Source organism: Benincasa hispida, chromosome 8, assembly GCF_027475165.1.
Source record: "Benincasa hispida cultivar pf3 chromosome 8, pf3_genome.v1.1, whole genome shotgun sequence".
Lineage (NCBI taxonomy): Eukaryota > Viridiplantae > Streptophyta > Magnoliopsida > Cucurbitales > Cucurbitaceae > Benincasa > Benincasa hispida.
In genome coordinates, this window is record NC_143485.1 from 11,923,094 (window position 1) to 11,947,523 (window position 24,430).

The window sequence follows — 24,430 nt, forward strand, 5'->3', positions numbered from 1 at the left end:
ATGGCAGGGACAGGTTGAAGAAATTGCAGCTTGGTAGGGGAGAACGTTGTCCACTTCAGGTTCATTTTATAAACCCTAAATCAGCCAATGATGAGTCTTTCTCCTCAAATTTTAATTTCATGCCTTGTTTTGATTTTTCTGCTATTAGAATTGTAGAAGATGAAATCTCGAAGAAAGAATTACTTGATCATACTCGATCATGCTTGAACATACTCGATCATACTCGATCGTTCATAATCGATCATACTCGTTCATACTTGATCGTTCATACTTGATCATACTCGACCATACTCGATCATATTTGTTCATACTCGATCATAGCAGAATTGAACTCAATGCTTTTTATTCCTCGATGAAGATATATTTATACATCATATAATAATGTAAAAAGACCATAAAGGGCATAACAGAAACTTTAATAACAGAATGGTATGACTAATATCTAACTAATCAGTTTTATATCTAATACCAACCATGTTTAATTTTCTAAACATGCAACCTATTGATGAGACTGTTCTGTTTCTTGTTTCGTTTTTAATATTGTGTCTTGTTCTGTGTCTTTCTCTTCAAATTTTTAATTTCATTTTTAATCTTGCCATATTTTGATTTTCCAGCCATGTTTGATTTTCCAACCATGTTTAATTTCAAATTTTCGTTTTCAATTTCATGCATTGTTTTGATTTTCCAACCATGTTTAATTTCAAATTTTTCTAAACATACAACCTATTGTTTCATTTTTAATATTGTTCTGTGTTGTTCTAATCTTAATGCCCTGGTGAACCTTGAATTGTGTTAGTCCTGTTTATTAATTTTTTGCATGTTTTCAATATTATTCATTATTAGTTACTTCATTTATTAAACTACTCACCTACTTTAGTAATGACTCTGATTGTTTGTTGATTTTATTAATAACTATTCTGCTTGTTTGTTGATTTTATTCCATTTGCGTATTTCCACTATCCATTCAACCACTTCATTAATCACTCAACCAATTTATTAATTGGATTTGAGTTCATTTACTCACGATTTAAATTTAATATTCTGAGGTTGGTCACACTTTTTTTTTAATATTTATTGCGACTGTTATTAATGTTCAACAACCACGCCTCTCCCTTCACTTTTCCTATATAACAACATTGGTCCTTCTCTATTTACTGCGAGCCTCCATTGTCCAAAATTTATTTTGTCAATCCAGTGAGTTGTTTAGCTTCGGTTTCTCATTCTCTACTTTCTAATGCTTGGTTTTGTTATTGTCATATTATTAAACTTCTAACTTTTGGTTGTTTGGTAAGTGGTAGGGTGCCTCATTGTGTTTTGATCCGGTAACCCGTGGACTCCATCCATATCGTACTTCATAGAAGTAATATAGGTACTTCTCTATTCGAACTAGTTCTCTTCCTACATTTCAAGTATTTCTAGATTTTTTCTAGCTTCTTTTTATTGTTTTGTTATGCAGTCAAAACTAATACGGAATATTCAATTAGTTTGAGGTTGGTGTGTTACTTTTTTTTTTTTTTTTTTTGTATTCTCCTATATTCCATGTCAGTTGTATTTTTTTGTGTTATTAATTTTGGCATGTTACTTCTACAATAGATATATTACACGAATTGTTTGGCATTTTTTGGTGTTATTAATTTTGGTATTATTAAATTTTTTAAGTTTTTTTATGAGTATTTTCATTGTCTTCATTTATTTTTAACGTTTACATGCTTCTTAATATTGAAGTTACCTAAGTTACCTTGCAAAAGTGTGAGATTTTTGTTTCTAAAAGATTAAACAATAAAAATATAGCTTAATTAATTAATAAATACAAATATATTACTTAGACTTAATAAATTTCAGTAATTAATATAATCATTTTTAATTATTTTAATATAAATTATCAACATATAAATTATGGTCAATTATCAATATTTTAATTAATTAATTTAGTAATTTATTCATGTGTAGTGATTAATATAATGTAACAACTTATGAAGACCTTTGGCCAACTAATGCAACAACTTTCTAACAATTAATATAATCATGTTTAATTGAAAAAATGTATTTATTTGTTTTAGTAATTAATCTTTGAAACGAATACTAATGAAGATTTTTGAAACAATTTATTTTAGTAATTATTGAAACAAATACTAATGCAACAACTTTCACATACCTTTGACCAACCTATGAAAAGAATACTAAAAATAAAAAAAATAAAAAGACCTTTGACCAACTTATGAAAAGAATAATAAAAATAAATAAATAGATTTTATTTAAATCATAGGTTTTTAATATAAATCATAAAAAAGACCATGCTACCTGCTACTCTTTATTTTTAAAATTTCATTTAAATGATAGATTTTTAATATAATTCAAATGTAAATTCTTACCGTTTTTTATATGGATTTAAGGATGAGATGATTAATTTATCAACCTACTAGTTAAACACTTGAATAACTGATGAAGTTGTAATGTATTTCAATTCAGACCCAATCTCTCATAAAACTATTTTTCCTTTTGTATCCTAGGGATTTAGGTTTCTATCCCAAAATATGGAAAATGAAGAAGTCTTTACAATCCTTTCAATCATCACCACGTCCCAAAGAGACAACTATTCCTAATATTGGTCCTATTACTAAATAACCATCGTAGAATAGAGAACCAACCCTCCCACATTGGACATCGAATTAGACAGCTAAACTTCTTTTGGCTTATTTAGGAGAATGACATTTAGAGTCACAAGAGCATGTGGATGGATAGACGGACTTTCATCCTCTGTAACATGCTTAGGACGACTGGTCGGCTGGCACCTACTCAATGTGTTGATGTCCAAGAGACGGTGGCAATTTTCCTCCACATTTTGGCACATAACGTTAAGAACCAAGTAGTTGGATGACAGTTCGCACAGACTGGAGAAACTGTTTCGAGGCATTTTAGGTCCGTTCTAACTACAGTACTACAACTCCATGAGTTACTGCTGAAAAAACCAGAGCCTATCACAAGCGACTGCATTGATAGAAGGTGGAAGTTGTTTGAGGTGTTACAATAATTTGAATCCCACTCCTAGTTAAATATTAGGTTCTAGATTTTTATGAAACTAGAAAATGTTTATCCCTTTGTCAATATATGATCCCATACAGAACTGTCTGGGTGTATTGGATGGCACATACATCAAGGTTAATATAAGTTCAGGTGATCGTCCCCGATATTGTACCCGGACAGGTGAGATAGCCACGAATGTGCTTGTCGTCTGTTCTCCAACTGGTGAATTATTATCTGTGCTGCTAAGGTAGGAAGGGTCTGCAGCCGATATTAGAGTGCTTAAGTATGAAATTTCTCGACCATATGGATTAAAGGTTCCCAAGGGTATAGACTTCTGTGATTGCATTGTTTGGATTCAAGAGTAAATAGTTTGCCAACAACTTATGTGTATACCATACCTAGGTTATTATTACTGTTGGGCTTGAGAAGTGAAAGATGGGTTGAATACACATACTGCACTTTGATCTTTTGGGCTTAATAAAATCCAAGCCCTATTCTGAATACAAGATACTAACTTTGATAATCACACAAAACAAAACAATGTGCTAAAAGCACAATCCGTGTGATGAGAAATCTCCACCCTACACCTTGATGGCTGAGATTAGAGAAAGGCACTTTGTAGATTGTAGAACTCTAATGTCTATTCTTTTCTTTTCTTTATTGCAGAGAAAATAGAGAGAAAAGAAAAGAGAGAACTGGAGCGAGATGCTGTCGAAAATCGCATGGACGATGAGGCTGCAATCGTCTATCCGATTAGAGGTAAAGCAGGAAGTTGTCTAGACGATAAGGGAAGGGTCATCTAGATGATAGAGGCTTTACTGAGGATCGTCTAGACGATGGGGGTCAAGACGAAGATGGTCTACACAATAGAGGTGTCGAGGTAAATAATCGATGGCTAAAAGCTACACGATCGATGGCTAAATGCTACACGATCGATGGCTCAAAGGTACACGATAGAACAAGAAGATCGAAGAAGAAGATATACACGATGGTTTACGTGGTTCGACCAAGAATAGCCTACGTCTATGGAGAAGCTGACGGGAGTTTTATTAGGGTTTGTGAGACCTTAGTCGGGATGCATAAGGAAGTCAACCTACGAGCACGGAAGAGCGTGGTACCACAGCCCCTCTCCGGCAGACGCTCATAAATTCAAGAAGATAGTGGAGAAAGGCTATTGGCGTTTTATTTGCTCCTGACCAAGACCCAGAAAGAGTTTGCTTTGTTTGGGATCATTCGTCAGCGTAGGAAGGCCCACCGAGCGAAGCTCTTTCTTTTTGCCGTGCCGTGAAGTGAAATTGTATCGTATTGAAGTTTAGAGAGGTTGGCGAATTACTACGATCTATAGGCCCCCACAATCTACTTTATCTTGTGCAATATTACAAGATCGCTACAAGATAAGTCTCAATGCTTTCTTGCACACTCTGTACAATATTTTCTCTCTTACTCTTACAATTAGTTACAAAGTGTATATAAAGGTAGCTTGAATGTAACAGATTTGTAACAACCTTGAAGTTGTTTTTACCTTTCTATAATAACAATCTCCACCTTGGAATAAACTTCAAGTTTTCTTCAGCTGCTCTGATCTGACTGTCTTCTTCTTTAACCTTTGTCTCTCAGCTTAAACCCTATAATATCAAGGCATCTCAAGGCATTCTCTAAGGTATGTAGTTTCAGAACTTCAATCTGTTCTTAAATGAAATTATATTTAACATCAATATGTTTAGTTCTGTTATGGTACTAAGGATGCTTAGATAAATGTATGGTGCTCTAATTGTCACAAATTATCTTCACTGTATTCTGTTTGATTCCGAAGTCACATAAAAGACCCTTTTCCATAGGCCTTCCTTTACTGCCTCTGAAAGAGCAATAAACTTTGTGTCACTAGTAAAAAGGGCTACTATTAATTGTAAAGTAGCCTTCCAGCTTAGGACACACCTTCCATATAGGAAGAAATACCCTGATAATGATCTTCTCTTGTCTAGATCTCCGGCATAATCTGAGTCAACATACCCAATCAGCTATGGTTCACTGTCTGAAAGCTGTTGGTACATTAGTTTAACATTAGAAGTACCCTTAAGATACCTCATTATCCACTCTGTTGCCTCCCAGTGCCTCTTACCCGGATTAGTCATATATCTACTCACCAAGCTAGTAGCATAGGCAATATCAGGTCTTGTAGACACCATTAGATATATTAAGCTTCCCACAACTTAGGAATGGGGGACTGTTGACATTATCTTCTGATGTTCAATGTCTGATTCTCTGGGTGAATTATCTGTTGAGAGTTTGAAATGGTTAGCTATAGGAATGGATACTGATTTGGCCTTTGTCATTTGATACTTCTTTAACAATTTATTGCAATACTGTGACTGATCAATGCTTAGAATACTTGTTTTTCTGTCTCTGATAATGTCAATGCCTAGTATTCTTGTTGCATTTCCCATGTCTTTCATTTCGAACTCTGAGTTGAGTAAATCTTTTACTTTATTTAACTCTTTCATAGTTGCTCCTAATAAAAGCATGTCATCCACATATAGTAACAAGTAGATAGGATGAGTGTAGGAATCTATGTTTATGTAAACACAGCTGTCATAGGAGCTTTTATAAAAGTCATTCTTCTATACAAAATCACTAAATCTTCTGTTCCAGCATCTAGGGGACTGTTTGAGGCTGTAGATAGACTTTTTAAGTAGGCATACATAGTCTTCTTTCCCTCTGACCTCATACCTTCTTAGGTTGGCTCATTTAGATAACTTCCTTTAGGAAGCCATGTAGAAAAGTTGTTTTAACATCTAGTTGCTCCAGCTCTAGGTTTTTTTGAGCCACAATATACAACAACAATCTGATAAAAGTCTGCTTGACCACTGGAGAAAAAAATCTCATTGAAATCCACACCCAACCTATATGTAAAACCCTTAGCAACCAACTAGTCTTTGATCATTAGGGAAACCCTCCTTCAATTTGTGAACCCATTTGGATGCAATTGGCTTGCATTCTTTTGGCAAAGGTGTCAACTCCCAAGTGTTGCTTCTCACTAGTGAATCAATCTCTTCATTCATTACTTCTATCCACAACTTAGCTTTAGGACAACTCACTACTTCTTCAAAGGTTAAGGGTTCTAAATCATTAGATAAATCAGAAGTATTCAAAGCTAAATAGTCTTCATACCTTGAAGGTGGCACAATGTTTCTTCTCTTCCTATCTCTAGCTAGGTTGTACCCTCTCAAATCTGGTTCTTCTTGCTCGGGATCAATAATGGCATCTTCTACTTCTTCTTCTAGATGAGGTAGTTGATAAAAAAATGATTCAGAGCTTGAAGGATCAATTTTATTATTCTTCATTTGAGGTGCTGAAACATTAGGATTAGATATCTGCATATACATTTCATCTTCTCTGAAAACAACATCTCTGCAGGTGATACATCTCTTCTCAGTAGGGTGCCACATTCTAAACCCTTTAACACCTTTTGTGAAGCCTAAAAACATACACTTCACAGCTCTGGCAGCTAATTTCCCTTTATTCTGATGAACAAAGCCAGTGCAACCAAACACCCTTAGGTTATTCAGGTTAGGAGGTTTTTGGTCTACCTTTCTTCAGGGTTAGAAGGTTAAGAGATGCATGAGGGCATCTGTTCAGTGTATAGACAATCTATGAGGCTGTTTCTGCCCAAAATGTTTCAGGAAGTATAGCATCAGACAATGGGCTTCTTACTCTCTCCATTATTGTTCTGTTCAATCTCTCTACCACCCCATTTTGTTGAGGTGTATACCTAATTGTCTTGTGTCTAGTTATATCATGTTGTCTACAAAAAACATTAAACTCCTCTGCACAGTACTCAAGCCCATTATCAGTTCTTAGACACTTAATTTGACAGTTAGACAATTTTTCAACCATGATCTTCCATTCTTTGAACTTTTTAAAAAATAAATCCTTAGATTTAAGGAAATAGATCCAACTCTTTCTAGAATAGTCATCAACAAAGGTTAAGAAATACTTGGCTCCACTTAAGGACTGAAAAGTTGAAGGGCCCCATAGATTCGAATGCACATAGTCAAGGATGGAATTGGTTGTGTACTGAGCCTTCACAAAACTATGCCTAGTAGCCTTCCCTATCATACAACGTTCACAAAAGGATAGGCCCTGATGAACTCCGTTAGGTAGAATTCCTTGGTTTTCTAAAGCTTGTAGACCTTTGGCACTAATGTGTGAGAGTCTTTTGTGCCAAAGATCTCCTTCAGTAGGTTGCTTCTGAGTCACAATAAAAGTTGAGTGAACTTTATGAACTCCTTAAACAACATACACTCCATTAATTTTCACCCCTCTAGGGATAGGCTTACTGTTCTTCAAGACTTTACAGTAACCTTCCTTGCTTCTGTATTCACAGCCAATAGAATCAAGCATGCCTAGTGAAATTAGATTTCTCTTCAGCTTAGGCACATGTCTAACATTCCTCAATAGCTTAATTGTTCCATCTTCAAGTTTTAGTGAGATTGGGCCAATCCCAACCACTGGATATGAGTTATTGTTTCCCATGCAAACAGATCCTCCATCCAACTCTCTGCAGGTACTAAACCAGTCTTTATGGGGTGTCATGTGGAAAGAACACCTTGAATCTAGAACCCAATCTAGGTTCTTATTAGCTTCTTCTTCTGCCTTACAATTAGAGGTAGCCAAAGCATCTGAATAAAAGTAAGAATCCTCACAAACTGAGGCTTCACCTGACTGATTAAGTTGGACTTTCTGTTGTGGTTGTGATTGCTTGTTTTTCTGCTCATTCTTCCACTTCAAAGTTCTGCAATCCTTGATTGTCCAAGTTTTTTGCAATATTTACATCTAACCTTGGACTTTTCTTTCCCTTCTTCAGTTGAGCTCTGTTTTTCTTTTTCCTTATTGTTCTGTTTTGATTTGCCCTTGACAAATAAGCCCTCTGCGCTAGGCTTGTCTTCCTTGTTAATTATAAGCTCCATTTCTCTGATTTTGAGAGCAGAAATAATAATGTTAGTAGTTAGGGAATCTCTCCCATATTTTAGGGAATTCTTCACATCTTTATAGGAATCCGAAAATGAGTTGAGAAGCACAAAAGCTTCATTATCTACCTTAATCTCTTCTCCTTGAGTCTTGAATTCAGTAGTTATCATCTTGAAATCATCTAGATTCTCTATCAAGGATTTAGAAACACTCATCTTGAAGGTAAAGAACCTTTTCCTTAGGAAAAGTTTGTTGGATAGACTTTTAGTCTCATATAGCTCATTCAACTTGCTCCACATCTTAAAAGTTGTCTCTTAGTCGATCACTTGCCTTAAGACACCGTCAGACAAGTTTAAAACCAGTGTTTCATGAGCAATTAGCTCCATGTTTTCTTTTTCTTCTTCTATTGCAGTGCTTGGCAGCTTGGCTGGATCCTCTAGGGCCTTATGTGCCCTTTGTTGTCCCAAGATAGCCTTGATTTTGGCTTTCCACAAACCAAAATCGCCTTTCCCATCAAATTTTTCAATGTCATACCTTGCTAATGCCATATCTGTTTTAAATTCTAACTGAAAAGCTCCAAGATTTTGCTTCTTTAGAATCTTGACTAATCTTGAAGCTTTCTTACAGGCTCTGATACCACTTGTTGGGCTTGAGAAGTGAAAGATGGGCTGAATAGACACACTGCACTTTGATCTTTTGGGCTTAATAAAACCCAGGCCCTATTTTGAATACCGAATACCACCTTTGATAATCACATAAACACAAAACAATGTGCTAAAAGCACAATCTGTGTGATGAGAAATCTCCACCCTACACCTTGATGGTTGAGATTAGAGAAAGGCACTGCTATAGATTGTAGAACTCTAATGTCTATTCTTTTCTTTTCTTTGTTGCAGAGAAAATAGAGAGAAAAGAAAAGAGAGAACCGGAGGGAGATGCTGCCGAAAATCGCCTGGACGATGAGGCTGCAATCGTCTAGCCGATTGGAGGTAAAGTAGAAAGTCGTCTAGACGATGGAAGACTTATTGAGGATCATCTAGATGATGGGGGTCAAGACAAAGACGGCCTACACGATAGAGGTGCCGAGGTAAACGATCGATGGCTCAAAGGTACACGATAGAACAAGAAGATCGGAGAAGAAGATGAACACGATGGTTTACGTGGTTCGGCCAAGGATAGCCTACATCCACGGAGAAGCTGATGGGAGTTTTATTAGGAAATATTACAAGATCGCTACAAGATAAGTCTCAATGCTTTCTTGTACACTCTGTACAATATTTTCTCTCTTACTCTTACAATTAGTTACAAAGTGTATATAAAGATAGCTTAAATGTAACGGATTTGTAACAACCTTGAAGTTGTTTTCACCTTTCTGTAATAACAATTACCTATGTGATGCTAGATATCCTAATGTCGAGGAATTCTTGGCACCATATGAGGGAGAAAGATGCCATCTTTCATAATGGTATGGTGCTAGAAATGCACCGACTAATACATGTGAATTTTTCTCCATGAAACATTCATCTACTAGAAACTGCATAGAAAGAGCATTTGGCGTACTCAAAGGTCTTTTGGTGGCACTACGTTGGAAGTCCTACCACCCAGTTAAGATCCAATGTAAAACAATAACGACATGTTGCCTGCTGCACAACCTGATAACGAAGGAGATGGACCAAACTATAATGTCTGGAACAACGGATGATGAAGATTTTACATCTAACGAGCTCGACGATGAAAATATATAATTTATTGAAACATCCGACAAATGGACCAATTTTAGGGATGAGTTAGTGACTCGGATGTTCGATGAATGGGAACAAGCGTCATGAGCACAAAGTTTCTTATTCAATTAGCTTTACTATGAATAACTTCCTCCTACTTTTAGATTATGTTATCTTTCGATTCAAACAATCTACTGTATTGAATTATCTTAATTTATGTTGTGTTAATTGGTTCATGTGAATGATGAAACATGTTCTACGCTATTCATACTCAAACTTTGTTTATCTAACTGTGCCTAATTTATTTTATTAAGTTATACGTATGTATGTAGCTAAATGGCAGGACGTGAGAAAATGAAAAAATACATTTGGACAAAGGTTGAAGATGCACGATTAGTGCAGTCATTACTGCACTTAGTAGAAATAGGTTGGCAAGCTGATAATGGAACATTCAAGCCTAGCTATCTACAACAGCTACAACGTCTACTTACCAAAAAAATTCCTAGCTATTCCATGAGGCTTTCGACAATAGAGTGCAAGGTTAGATTTTTAAAGCGACAATATTGTGCAATCATTGAGATGCTGAGTAATACATGTAGTGGATTTATTTGGAACGACAAGTTCAAATGTGTGGAAGTAGAGAAAGAGGTTTTCGATGTATTGTGTTCTTATCTTACAATGGTGAACTCTTTCTAATATAATATACGTTCCTGTTTGTAGTCCCATCCCAACGCGAAGGGTTTGAGACAAAAAATCATTCCCCCACTATAATGAGTTTTTAATCGTATTTGGGAAAGATAGGGCCACTGGTGAAGGCAGTGAAACCCCGTACGATCAAGCATTTGCAACATATGAACATTTGGAGGATATTCAGTTGGGATCACAGGTTAATGAGCAACAAGAAAGTATACCTGACATGAACATACCGACCGTTGATGGGATGGATAAGGTTTTCCCAGATACACCTATCAGTAGGCGTACTGGATCAAATAACGATAAGAGAGGAACGAAACGCAAGAGGACTCCCTTCCAATCTGAAATGTTTGACATTGTATGCACAACAATGGGTGTGTAGGAAAGTAAAATGGAGAAACTTATACAATAGTAGAAAGAGAAATATGAATTAGAACTCAAGAGGCATTAGAAGGTCATAGAATAGATCTACCAAGTTGAGGGTTTAGAGGAGGACGATCAGTTGACCCTCATAGATCTGTTGGTAAATGATATTCAGCGAATAGACGGTTTTCTAGCCATTTCACCACCATTAAGAAAAAGGTATTGCATGCATTTGTTGGACAAGACTAACTAATTACGTTCTCAGTGTTTGCAAGTTGGTTTGTTATTATTTTCTATAACTTCCCTTAGTCTCTTATTCCATAGGTATCATATATTTGTTGATTTTTTGTGACATGTACAAATGGCCCGTGGCATGTGGTTCTTAGATATGAATGCAAATATTTCTAAGCAAGTTGTAAAATGGTTATGTATAAGACCATCAAAATTATGTAAAATCTTTTGAGGAGAATGAATTTAATGAATTTTATATCCGGTCTAAATTTTTTTTATTAGTGGAATGAATTTAATGAATTTCATATCCGGTCTATTTTGTAAAACCATTTGGCTTTCTTTGATAAGAATTTGGAATGAATAATATAAAATTGAACTGTATACCATATCTTGAGATTGGAAAGAATAAAACAAAATGTAATTAATGTCTTATTTCAAATAGGATGGATACAATAATTAGATTATAAGATTTTTTTTTTTTAAAAAAAACAGTGTTCATACAGGCAAATTATTATAGAGTACAAAAATTGAATCAGATAGCACAGACATATGAACTCTGCACACCCAAACACAGACATATGGACTCAGATATAACACCTCTACACACTCAAACACAGACATATTAACTCAGATATAACAACTCTACACACCCAAACACAGACATAAGAATTCCCCAGACATCAAAACTCCTGATATCCTATATCATCTCAGCACCTCAAACAGTCCCAAAGTAACTAAATAGGATAGTCAATTAGTTATGTCTTAACATCCATGACTACAATGACATCTAAGTTTGTCACGATATAAAGTCGATGAGCAATTTTAATCTAGGTAGTTTTGAAGCCATTATTCCCATTTATGGACTCCAAAGCACTCTATCAGATTCAACATCTAATGCATTAGCTGATTCATCTCAGAGCAAAGTTTCTGGCTCCTTCAAAAGAGTACTAACATAATGGTTATTCTTTGCTTTTGACCTCTTGATAATTGCCAACCTTTTTCTCCAAAAACTATATCATATCCATTTGCTAAACTACTTGTAAATTCATGTATATGAGCTTCTCTTGACACTTATAAATCTTATGTTTATGAGATTTGCTCACTCCCATAGCAAATATTATATCTAATAGAGAAGCTAAAGTAAACAGGCTCTTGTTCCACTTATCCTATTTATTTTCTCAATATTCTCAGAATGTATTCTTTTATATATCTTTTCCATCAATAAGGATATTTCCCTTTTTAGCATCATAGGATCTAAGCAGAAGTGCCAAAACAGAGGACTTTCCAGCACCACTTGGTCCAATAAGAGCCACTCTTGTTCTTGTTTGATTTGCAAATTGATGTTTTTCAGAACAATGACTTTTGTCCTTGATGGATAGTTGAAGGCTTACACTTTCATAATCAATTCTCTGTTCAATTTTGTCTGTTCTTTTTTCACCTTTTGGTGTTTTTGGTTCTATTAGTGTTCTTCTATTGAGTGTGTGGAATGCTGGAGTTCACATGGCAATTACTTTGATGACAATTGGAATTAATGTCCATAATTTAGTGATTGAAGGTACAGTGAGGGAGTGAGGGAGAAAATCTGATATGATCTTATGGCATCTTCAAAAGATGCTTGTCTATTGTAAGCTAAAATTGTCTTGTACCACAAAGCAATGGCATTAGAAATGTTCCATATGCAAAGGGATATGCCATAAATGATTTCATACTCAATACTTTCTCTCTGCTCAAGTCTCCATTGCTTGCTTCCATAGGGAATTCAATCCATTGAGTTGAAAGTTCTTAATTTCTTGTTATGTCTTTTGGGAGTATTATTGTGTTTGGTTTTATTTTACTTTGCATTTGGTTGAGTTTTCATCTTTACGTCTGAGAAATTTTGTTATGAAGCATCTCGTTTTTAGTCTTATTATCTTACTAAATAATCTTATTGTTATCAAAGCAGTGAAAATCAACTTCAAAGATTGTTGATTCAGTTATACACAGACGATCTATAAATACACTTGTAATTTTTCTCTTACTTGTATTCTTAAGAGAGAAAAATTACAATTGATGAAAAGTAGAAAGAAACTCAACTCTGTAAAACTATAATAGCTCCCATTTTAATGATCAGCTTCTCTCTGTGGATATAGGCTATTTTTTGGGCCGAACCACATAAATCTTTGGTGTTCGTGCTTCTCATCTTCATCTTCTTTATCTTCTTGCTCAATTTCTTCAGCTCCTTCGACAATCTTGCAGCATTTCGGCGGCACCTTTCTTTGTTCTTCTCTTTCTCGATGTATTTCTGCAAGAAAGAATATTTTTGTTAGTCATCGTAATTCTTCAATTTTTGTGAGTGCTAAAGATTAATTGTGGTCGTCAACATATATGGTTAAGATTCTTCTTCACGTGGATTGTGCTTTTAGCATGTAGTATCAATTTCCAGTTGAAAAGCAGTAAGTGGTATTTGTCTCTTCGAACCAGACTTGTTTGTTTGCAAAAGCCCAAATCAATTTTCTTCGTTTTTCGTTTCTAAGCCCATCAGTGCAACATTTATCATTTTAAATGTCACAAAAATCGTTTGAAAAGCATTGTGTTGATGAGGTTATTGAAATTAATGGATTGAAAAGTGAGGGACCATGACCAGACAAGAATGAGACTTTATTTGTTGATGTAATGGATGAAAGGGGTAATCAACCCACCACAACATTAACAAAGACTAGTTGGAATTATATGAGAAATCAACTAAATGCTAATCCTGGATATGCTTATAATCACGATCAACTGAAAAATAAGTTTAACAAATTAAGATAGATTTACAAAGACTTAAAAAATAAATTGAATGGTTGGGATTCATTAGTGGGCACTATCAATCTAGAAGAAGAGCAATAGAATGAACTTTTTTAAGGCATAATTAGATTGTAAGTGCTTTTCTTTTCCATTTCTTATCATCCATTGAATTATGGTTGATGTTATATTGTTGTGCTACTTCTTATGGGTGAATAAGAGAGCTAAAAAATTTTAAAAATGGTTGTCCACATTATGTAAAGATTATGAGGAATTTTGGACATACTATTGCAGCAAGTGTAAATGCTGTCCTGAGCAAAGCCTCCTTCAGATTTTGAAGGTGAAAAATATGTTGGAAGAAATACGAACTTTGTTAGTGAAGAAAATAGTAACGAAAAAAGTGAAAAATGAGTTTGAAGGAAGAGAAACAAATATACCTCTTCAAGAGAGATGAATTTGATTCAAGACAATGACTTTGAGAATTGTGATTTTGATGACGATGATGATGTCATGTACGTCCTTTTCAATTTGTTGTGCGATTCATAATTACATTAGATTGAATGATCATCAAGATGATCAATTTATTCATTAACTTTAGCAATGAACCAATGATCATTGAAGATATACAGTGTTTGTCAATCAATTTATTGAGTAGTATAATAAGATTAGATGTGAGTTGAAATCATTTAAGATAAATGGCTCAAGAGAGATAATATAGTCGATCAAATCTGGGCAACATTTGAAGGATAGATATAATTTTGTTATTATTTTTAGCTGTGCATTGAGACTTATTTGTATTAGATGAGATGAAGTTTTGATAGTTTCTTTTTTGATGTTTTAATGCATGTCATATCATTTTTATATTATATTATTAAAAAACAAAAAAAAAAAAAAAAGAGAGAGAACGAGAAATAAGAAATAATTATGAAACAATTTTTTTTTCTTTTTTAAGAAATAGGGAACATAAATAGTTATCAAACATATTCTAATTTCTTATTCTTAAAAAAATTAGGGAACAAGAAACAGAAAATGGAAATATTATCAATCGAGCCATAATAACCCAATAAATCAGCTAGCTACATGCTTGCTACTAGTATACAATTTTACCTTACAACTCAACTCAACTCAACCCAACTCCAACTCGATTTTAACATTGGAGAGTATTGAGCAGAACACAACTCCACTCCACCTTAGTTTATTTGTATGAACTATTCACATGAGACCATTGATAATTTGTGTAAACATTTGTTGAGTTCACCCATTTAAAAGAAAATAAAACTACAAGTTCCTTCATTATGATTTATAAGCCTTATATAAATACAATTCTCTGTGTTGTATAATTATATGCCAAACATTATAGTCACCCATGGGTTGACAAAATCAATGAACTTTTTTTGACAATATAAGTTTTAATTCCATCTTCATTAATTGATACCCATGTGTTTCTTTCTAAAAGGCCCTTTTAAAAAAAAAAAAAAAAAAAAAAAAAAAAAAAACGAAGAAGAAGAAGAAAACCCAAGGAAGCTAGATATAATAACCCTTAGCATCAATCAATTTCTTTGTTCATATGATTTTATCTTGATCTTTAGGCTAAAGGGATGAACTGTATATTTGGTAATTATATGTCCATTCATATTTGAATTTAGTTTCTATTTGGTTTATAACGTTTCAAAATAAAAATAAACATCTTTCGTTTTTTAAATTTACGTTTATATTTTTAAAATTATTGGTCCTTGAATTTTAAATTTGTTTTGAACTGGTTATCTTCCAAGTAGATTGCTAGTTAATATAATTGAATAGTGATGTGCGATTAAAATATAACTAGACTTTGTTAACTTTGGATGAACTGAATTGTTTTTCTTTATTTCTGTTCAATTCTCAGGTCAATTAACAACAAATTTCAAACATAGAATCAATTAGAAACCAAAAGTGAAACCTTGGAGACAAAACATACCACTTTTAAGAATTCAAAGGTTAAATAGTAACTAAATTCAAACCTCAAACACAAAAATGATTAGCTTTCAAAATTTAGGGAACAAATAGAACTTTAAAGTTGTTTTTGAGATATGATGTTTGGAGTTCATATATATATGAAGTTCATATATTTGTAGAATTCATATATCTGTGTTTGGGATGGAGAGTTATTTTGTTTGAATTCTATGTTTGTGCTTAGGATGCATAGTTAAGTACATATGTCCACAATATCTGGTGTAATTTTTTGAAATCTAAATAATTTACTTTTTGTGATTATTATTTTTGTTCTGAAACTTTTTTATTCAATACTTTTACTTATTTTTTTTAATGAAATATGGATTTCGATTTTTTCTTTTATTTTTTAAAGTTTTTCTTTCTTTTATTTATTTTTTTGTAATGAACAACAATTAACCCATTACATTTCTTGCAAAAAGATGGTTAAATATAGAAAACCATAGAGAAATCAAAACTTTTTATTCTTAATTTTTCTCGATGTATGGAAATTGTATCAAGAACTAATCCACTTGATATGTCCTCGGTGTCAAGTGCATGTCAAGTATATTATCTTTCTTGACACGAAAATTATATCAAGAAATATTTGTCTTGACGTTTTTTCATAATCAAGTTATTACATTATACTTGACAGTCGAATACTCGACGCTTTTATAAGCGTCAAATATACCATTTACTTGACATTGGAAAAACATCACGTAATCTAATTTTTGTATTAGTGATGAATATCGTCATCTTCATCTTCTTCTCTTTCTTCTTCTTTCCGTTATTGCTTTATATTTCCCCTGTCATGATTTTTTTTTAATTGAATCTCCCTCATCATCTTAGCAGTCAATGGAATGCTACCACATTTCTTCAACAATTCCATTTTCAACTCCTCCAAATTTAGTGGATCATCAAAGACAAATCTCTATTTTCATTAATTCTTACCAGAAAATATTACAGGAAAAAAGTCTTCATTTTATGGTTTTTTTTGTTTGTTATTTGATACATACTTTTCAACTACATACATATTTTTCCAAATATTCTTAACATTTATTTGATATGTGAATTCAATTAAATAAAAATATACTTTATAATTTTCTACATAAATATTGCATTTAGCGTAGACAAAATGCTATTGTTTATATAATCAATAACCCTACAACATACTTTAAGGGTTGTTTGAAAGATAGCAATGGGTTTGTAATGTAATGCAATCCAAAATCCATGTTTGGATTGAGCGTATTTAGCCCATTTTGTAATGTTAAACTCATTCCGTTCTCATGGTTTTCAACCCAACCCTCTTTCCCACCATTTTCACACTTTATGATCCCATTTTTGTCCCACCTTCTAATATTCATGCATTCCAACACCCCTTAGATTCCCAATAATCTTGATTACATTCTAACTCTCCAAGTAGCCAACTAACAGTCATCAATCTTATAATAGTTGGAGGTGGTTGCCGAAATTGATTATTGAAGATAATTTTGTTGGAGTTTATAGTCAAAAGTAGATGTTGGAGCCTAAAGTTTGTTGCATGAAGGTGGTATTGGAGTTGGTTATCTGAGTTTTTCGTCAAAGGTGGTTTTTAGATCTTGAAATTGGTCGCTGGAGTTTGTCATCAAAGATGGTTTTTGGGGCCAGAGTTGGTGTGTACCCCGAATCCTAATTTCTCTACTTGAGTATGTTCCCTATTGAGATCAGTATGGTGGGTAGGTTTATGTGGAAACTAGTGTGGAATGGTAGAGAAAAGGGTGAAAAAATAGAAGAAAAGAGGAAATTTAGAAGTTTGACTTTTGGGGAAAAATTTAGAAATTTGGCTAAGTATAACCTTATATGATGGATGCGTTGGATGCGTTGGATGATGGATGTGTTGGAAGGGACCAATGCATTGGAAGTGTGTATTGATGCGTTGGAAGGGTTGTGGGTGATGGCATGCAGCTGAAGAAGGAAAGATGGAGGTGACGCGTTAGAAGGCACAAGGGTAGGCAAGGCATGCGTTGGAAGGTAGCCCATGCGTCGAGCGGTCGATGCGCAGCGCCCTTACCTAATGCATTGAGCGGCCAACCAAGCGCCCCTACCATGCGTCGAGCGGCCATGCCTATGCAGCGAGTGCCCTGTCAAACGGACATGCCTATACGTCAAAGCACCCTGCTGAGCATCAATGCATCGAGCACGCCTATACGGTCGAGAAATGAGCGATGGCTAACCTATGTAGCACGCCCATGTGTCGAGCGGCCAGCCTATGCAGCATGCCCATGCATTGATCAACCAGCGCCTATGCCAAGCACCATGTGCCCATGCTAAGTAAGCTGTGCGATGATACCTAGTGAGCCATACATCGAGGATAAGTGGCCATCCTATGCGTTGGTGATGGTTGGCTCTTGCGATGGCTAAGTTGGATTGCGATGGTAGTGAATTGGCTTGCTATATGTTGATTATAGGCTATGCATTGAGTATAGACTATGCGTTGAACATCCAAGAGGTGGACGCATATAAAGGATGAGATCACCTAAAAAATGTCATCAAACCATGTGTCTTCTTGAGAAGAAGCCTTAAGCTTTAAGAATTTGAGGTGGTTGCATCAGATTGGAAGCTCATGTGTTGGCTACATAGGAGAAGGACACTTAGATTGTGTTGATCAAAGAATTGTGTTGTAGATGTGAAGAGGAAACACTTGGACATGCGCCAAGTAGGTGGTATCGACTTTGGAGAAGGTTTGGACGCCTATAAATAGGGTCAGAAGACTTCATTTTCATATCACAATTCAAAATATAGTAAAAAGAGTGGGAGAGTTGAGCAAACCTTGCGTTGAGGCCAAATTCCATGCATTGATCATAGAATTTCAAAGAGGATGCATGAAACAGTGAAGCCTGGAAAGCAGCATCAACTTGGGACGAGGAGTTCTCCCAATTTACTCGTGCGTTTGGAGTGATTCAAAAGCCACCTAAAAGCTCTGGAAGTCTAGTTTTTAGGGTAGGGCTTCCGGAGAAAAATCTTGAAGGGATCAGGCTGAAAACTGAGATGAAGACAGAAGGGTCAGGTTGTCGAATAAGCTTGGGCCAGTCTTGAAGATTTTGAGATTCCGGCCAAACCATGAGGAGTTCTGAGCTCATATTTTAGGGTATGTTTATAGAAGAAAGTATCTCAAAATAAGGTTTAGAATTATGAGTAATCTAAGCTGTAAGTTGAATCTGGATTCTAGGGGTGAAAAAGGGAGCCCAAGATAGAAAAGGAACTACAAGAGTGAAAAGTTCCTAAGCGATCGAGGTGAGTGACTAAAACATTTTAATTAAAATGTTTGATTTACAATGTTTTATAGAAAGCATGTTTTAAAGAATATTATTCTCATGCCAGCTAGTTTTACAAAGTGATTTCCAAGCAAACCATGAGTTATATTTTAAACGCATGCATGTGTGGGAAGTTTGTTGAAAAGTTATTTATATGTGTTAAATATACCCAACATGCATTAGTATCTTTAAAGCTATGTTTTTATATGTGTTATACTTTACATACTTTAAAAAGTCATTTATGACTAGTTTTACTTAAAACGTGATACCAAAAGACATTTGAGAAGGTATCCGCCCAACTAGATGCTGAAGGACAATTTGAGAAGGTATCTATTGGTACTAAAGGACATTTGAGACGGTATCCTAGTAGCTCAATACTGAAGAACATTTGAGAAGGTATCTGAGCAAAGTACCTAAGGTATGACAGTACTTAGTATGGCCAGATGCACGTAGGTAGTTAGAGTCAGAGATTGAGCAAAAGGGTTCTCTCTTGACTAGCAGTTGGTGTTGGGATTGTTTTTACCCACAGTGGGGTTATTCTCAACTGAGAAACAGTTTTAATATTTTATGATTAAAACAGCTTTATATGCTTTATGCTTAGAAAATGTTTATACTGCGGTACAAGGTACTGTAGAAAGTTTATATTTCAGTTAAACTCTTTATTGAAATTTTGCATGAGAATCAATTATCTTTCTTAAGTCATTCACTGGGCTAGCAAGCTCACCCCATTTTCAAATGTTTTCCTTTCCCACCCACAGGTAGCGATCAAATCCTCAGAAGATAGCTCTGCATCTGCTCTGACACTAAAGGATAAAGACATTGTAAACCTTCGGTTTAGGTGGTTACTGTAAATATTGTACACATGTTACTGTTGTTCATATAGAGACTAGGGTTTTTGGGCTTTTGGACTTATGAATCTAGTGTTGTAATGACTCTAAACATGTTATGTTTCTGAATTAATAAATTTTTGGCCTATAGACATTCTGCTGTATATGAGTTATATTTTGGTATCAGAGTTATTCCGCAAGAGTTATTAGGCAGTAAGTGTCAGCCAAAGGGTTGATAACTGCTGCAGTCACGCCCTTTCCTAGACTAAAAGAGGGTGGTCTGGGGCGAGGTGTGACAGCTTGGTTGCCAGAGTTGGTCATCGAAGTTGATCATCGAAGATGATTATCGCCAAAGTTTGTAGCTGGAGGTGTTTGCTAGAGCCCGAAGTTGGTCGTATGAAGGTGGCATTGGAGTTGGTCACTAGAGTTTTTTCGTTGAAGCTTGTAGTTCGTCGTTGAAGTTAGGTGCGCAAAGGTAGTCTCAAAGTTGATCATTGAAGGCCATTTTTTCGAACTTTATAGTCGGAAGTGGTGAAGCCTAGAGTTTGTTGCACAAAGGTGATTGTCAGAGTTGATCATTGGAGTTTTATTTTTGAAGGTAGTTGCCGGAGCCCAAAATTGGTCATTGAAGTTGTTCGCCAGCTATGAAGCACAGACGCGGATACAGATATAAGATACGGATATGATAGGATATGATGATACTTCAATTTCTAAAAACTATGATACTGATATATTGAATATACGTTTTTTTTCCTTTAAATCTAGGATATAAGTAAATTTATCATACAAGTAATGACAATAGTACAAAATACAATACAAAAAGAAACATTTGAGATGTTGAAGTACATTAGTCAATAAAATGCAATAAACAGAGGACTCAGATTGATTAGAGAAGAAAAAGGAGATTAAAAGGAGAAGTATGAATATAAACGAAGAACTTCTTCGTTGAATTGTTGAAAATATTCAAGTTTGTTATATTTAGTGAGACTTTGTGAGGACTCAAATATGAAGATGAAGATAGATGATTCTAGGGTTTGGTCTTTTATTATTATTATTTTCTTTTAGTTTTGAACTGAGGCAGGAAGCTTTTTCAATAGGCGGCTTAGTTTTGAGTTGGAAAGATTGGATGAGTTGCACACATCTTTTTTTCTTTAACAAAAGGTTTGCGTAAGAGCAGATACGTCGAATCGCATGTCAGATATGTATCTAAGAAATATCTGGAAGTATTGAAATATGATACGTATCCGGTACCGATTCTTTGTCTCACATGAAGTATATGTGCTTCATAGGTCACCAGAGCTTGAAGGTGGTTCCCCGACTTTGGCAGCAGTAGACGCTGACAATAGCCGATGGTGGAGCAATTAGAAAATTTGGAAGAAGGGAGAGTTGAGGTGAGTTGGTTGAGTTGGTTGGTATATTTTACCAACTCAACTCCATCAACATTTAAAGTTGGTGGATCAAATATTAAATTAGTATATTTTATTAATTCAACACAAATTAGTGAGTCAAACACCCCTTTAAGTTTAAATCTATGGGATGAAGGGTAAGATATCAAGGGTTGAACTTTCTCACTTCCTATATATATATATAAATGGAAAAAAGTCAGACAAAAAAGGAGTCTTAACATCTATGAAATTATTATTATTATTTTTATTAAAAAAACTCATATTTTAAAAATATGTGGGCAACGTTAATCAAAGGTTGTTGACGACCAAATCAATGACTTCATATGGATAACAATCATTCTTTGATCTTAATATCTACATAAATAGTGTTAAATTATTGTTTTTTTTTTTTTTCTTTAGATCAGAAATATAGATTTTTTGACCTTCTATTCTAACGTTGATTTTCACTACTTTGATTTATTATTATTATTATTTCGTTTCCCACATAGGAGGATCCACCGTTGTCCAATTATTTCGGAAAATTGGTTTGGATGAAACCTGTCTAGGGATCATAAATTTGGCCCCACTTTTCAATTTGCTCGATTTTTTTACATTCTTTGATGGTGAATTTATCATTTTAATCTTTCTTCCTTTTCTTTGTAGATCTTTTTCTTTTTTTTCTCGTTTTTTCTGCCTTTCTTCTTCTTTGTTTTTCTTTTTTCTTTTCCGGTGATTTCTTTTATTTATGACACCCTTTGTTTTTTTAGTGATTTTCGTTTTTTTCTTTTCCGACGATTTATGTTTATGTCGCTCTTTTTTCTTCTTTCTTTTTCTTTTTCCAACCAGATTTCCTTCCCACCCTCTTTTCTTCAATTGCCCTCCTTTTCTGATAATTTTTTTTCTGTTTATGTCGATGTTTTCTTCTTCTTTTCGAATTAAAGATGTAAGTGAGAGCATGAAACAGAATAAGAGGAAGAAACAAGAATGAGACCAAGAAACGAGAGGAAGAAGCGAGAGTTAGAATTCAAATTATGGAAAGAAAACTCAAAGGAAAAACTACAAAATTGACGAGGAATAAGCTAAAGGAAGAAATGAGAGGAAGAAGTGAGAGGGAATGAGAGGAAGAAGTTAGAGGGAGAATTCAAAAGAAGGAAAAAATAAAGAAAAAAAAAATGAAGGAGGGCAACGTGAATTGGAAAACGAGATGAAGGAGTGAGAGGAAAGAACGAGAAATCTGGGTTACGCCTGGCCTTTACACGTTTTGGGGTTGACGGTATTTTTATACAATGGACCCCTAAATAGGGACCATCCGTACAAAGTTCCCCAATTATTTTAACCTACATTTTACTTATATAATATATATATAACAAATAATAATTTACTAAATACTTTTGTATTTGTATTTTCCAAATTACTTGAAGACTATGATTGGATGCTATGTAATTTGTAAGAGTTAATTATTTTGAATATGCATTGTTTTCTAGGTGAAAATTTTATATGTATTAAATATTAGTTCAAGTTTAGAATATAGATTGGATTATGGTACTAAGTTGTAGACTCAATCGAACCAACAAAAGGCAAATATGCAGCCCACTAAAATGACCCAACATGGGAACTTGGCACTTTATAATTGGTTGATAGCATACATTGTGGTTGACTTTTAGTAACTAACGGGACATTTGACGAACGGAATTTAGTTGAATTGAGTTGATAATTATTATTTAGGAAATTAGATTATCTGAGGAGTTAGATTATTTGTGTTTGAGGTGCTGAGTTGAGTGGAGTTGGGATATATAGTACAGTTGTTCTAAACAAAATTGATTTTGTATTGGATTTTTTTATTACTTTTTAAAAACACTCAGTTACATAATATATTTTTTTCGTTCCTAAACACCAAACATATTCCATACAAATGAAAACTTTGTACATATTTCCGTTCACAACTACTTAGCCCGCAATCATAAACACTGAAGAATCTTAAAAATTGACCAACTTTTTATAACATATTTTCCGCATACAATTTGAACACTTAATTGCATAACAACTTTATTTATATCTCAAAGATATGTCATATTTCATTACGATGAACATTTTTCTCTACTCCCTAACGTTCAATTTTTAACCCTCAATTAATTTTAACTCAACTATAAATGTTAATTAAAAAAAAAAAGCAATTCTTATATCATATTTTGTCCATTAGTTGGAGGAAATGTGCAATTAGTTTGGGCCCTACAGTAAATATAACAAACTATATTTAGATTAGAATGAAAGTAAATGCAAATAAATTAAAAACTAAATATACTACGACATACCTTTGAAGGTCTGTAATGAATTAGATCAAAGCACTAAGACTTAACGGAAGCAAAGTAGAAATGTGATTTAAAAGAAGATGTATGAAACTACATCAACGCAATTTTTAATTTATTATAAAAGAAAGGAAAGGAAAGTACCTTTTTAGCACAATCTTTCAGTGGAAGACAAGAAAGTTATAGAAAATTGCACAATCTTTTTTTTAGCAACCACCCTTCTACATACAAATATTACATTTAACGTATAAAAATACTAATATTTATATAACCAATAATCCTACAATATACTTTTGAACTGTGGTAGAACAGTTGAACATGCATAAAAATAGGATTGCCATTAAGGGTCTATTTACATCTTAAAAAAAATATGGCTATCATTAAGGGTTTATTTATATGCTCATAGAAAATATGATTATCATTAAAGGTCTCGTTAGAGGTGGCCTTCCCCGGAGTTGGTTCCCTGAGTGAATATTAGTGTTGGTTGTAAGAGGTGGTTGACACTGAAGTTGATCATCCAAGGTGATCTTCACCGGAGTTGTTGTTGGAAGTAATTGTCGGAGCCTAGAGTTGGTCGTCAAAGTTAGTCACACAAAGGTGGTAGTTGGAGTATGTCACCGAAATTGCTTGTGCAAAGGTAGTCGTTGGAGTTAGTCGCTAGAGTTATAGTCAGAGGTGGTTAGCAAAGCCCAGAGTTCATCGTTGAAGTTGGTCGTGCTGAAAGTCAGAGTATGTCACCAGAGTTGCGTTGTACCAAGGTGGCTGTCGGAATTGGCCACAAGAGTTATAGTCGGAGGTGATTGTCGAAGCTCGAAGTTGGTCATCAGAGTTGGTCGTCCGAAGGTGGTCATCGGAGTATGTTGCTGGAATGTGGTAGCAAATTGCCAACGG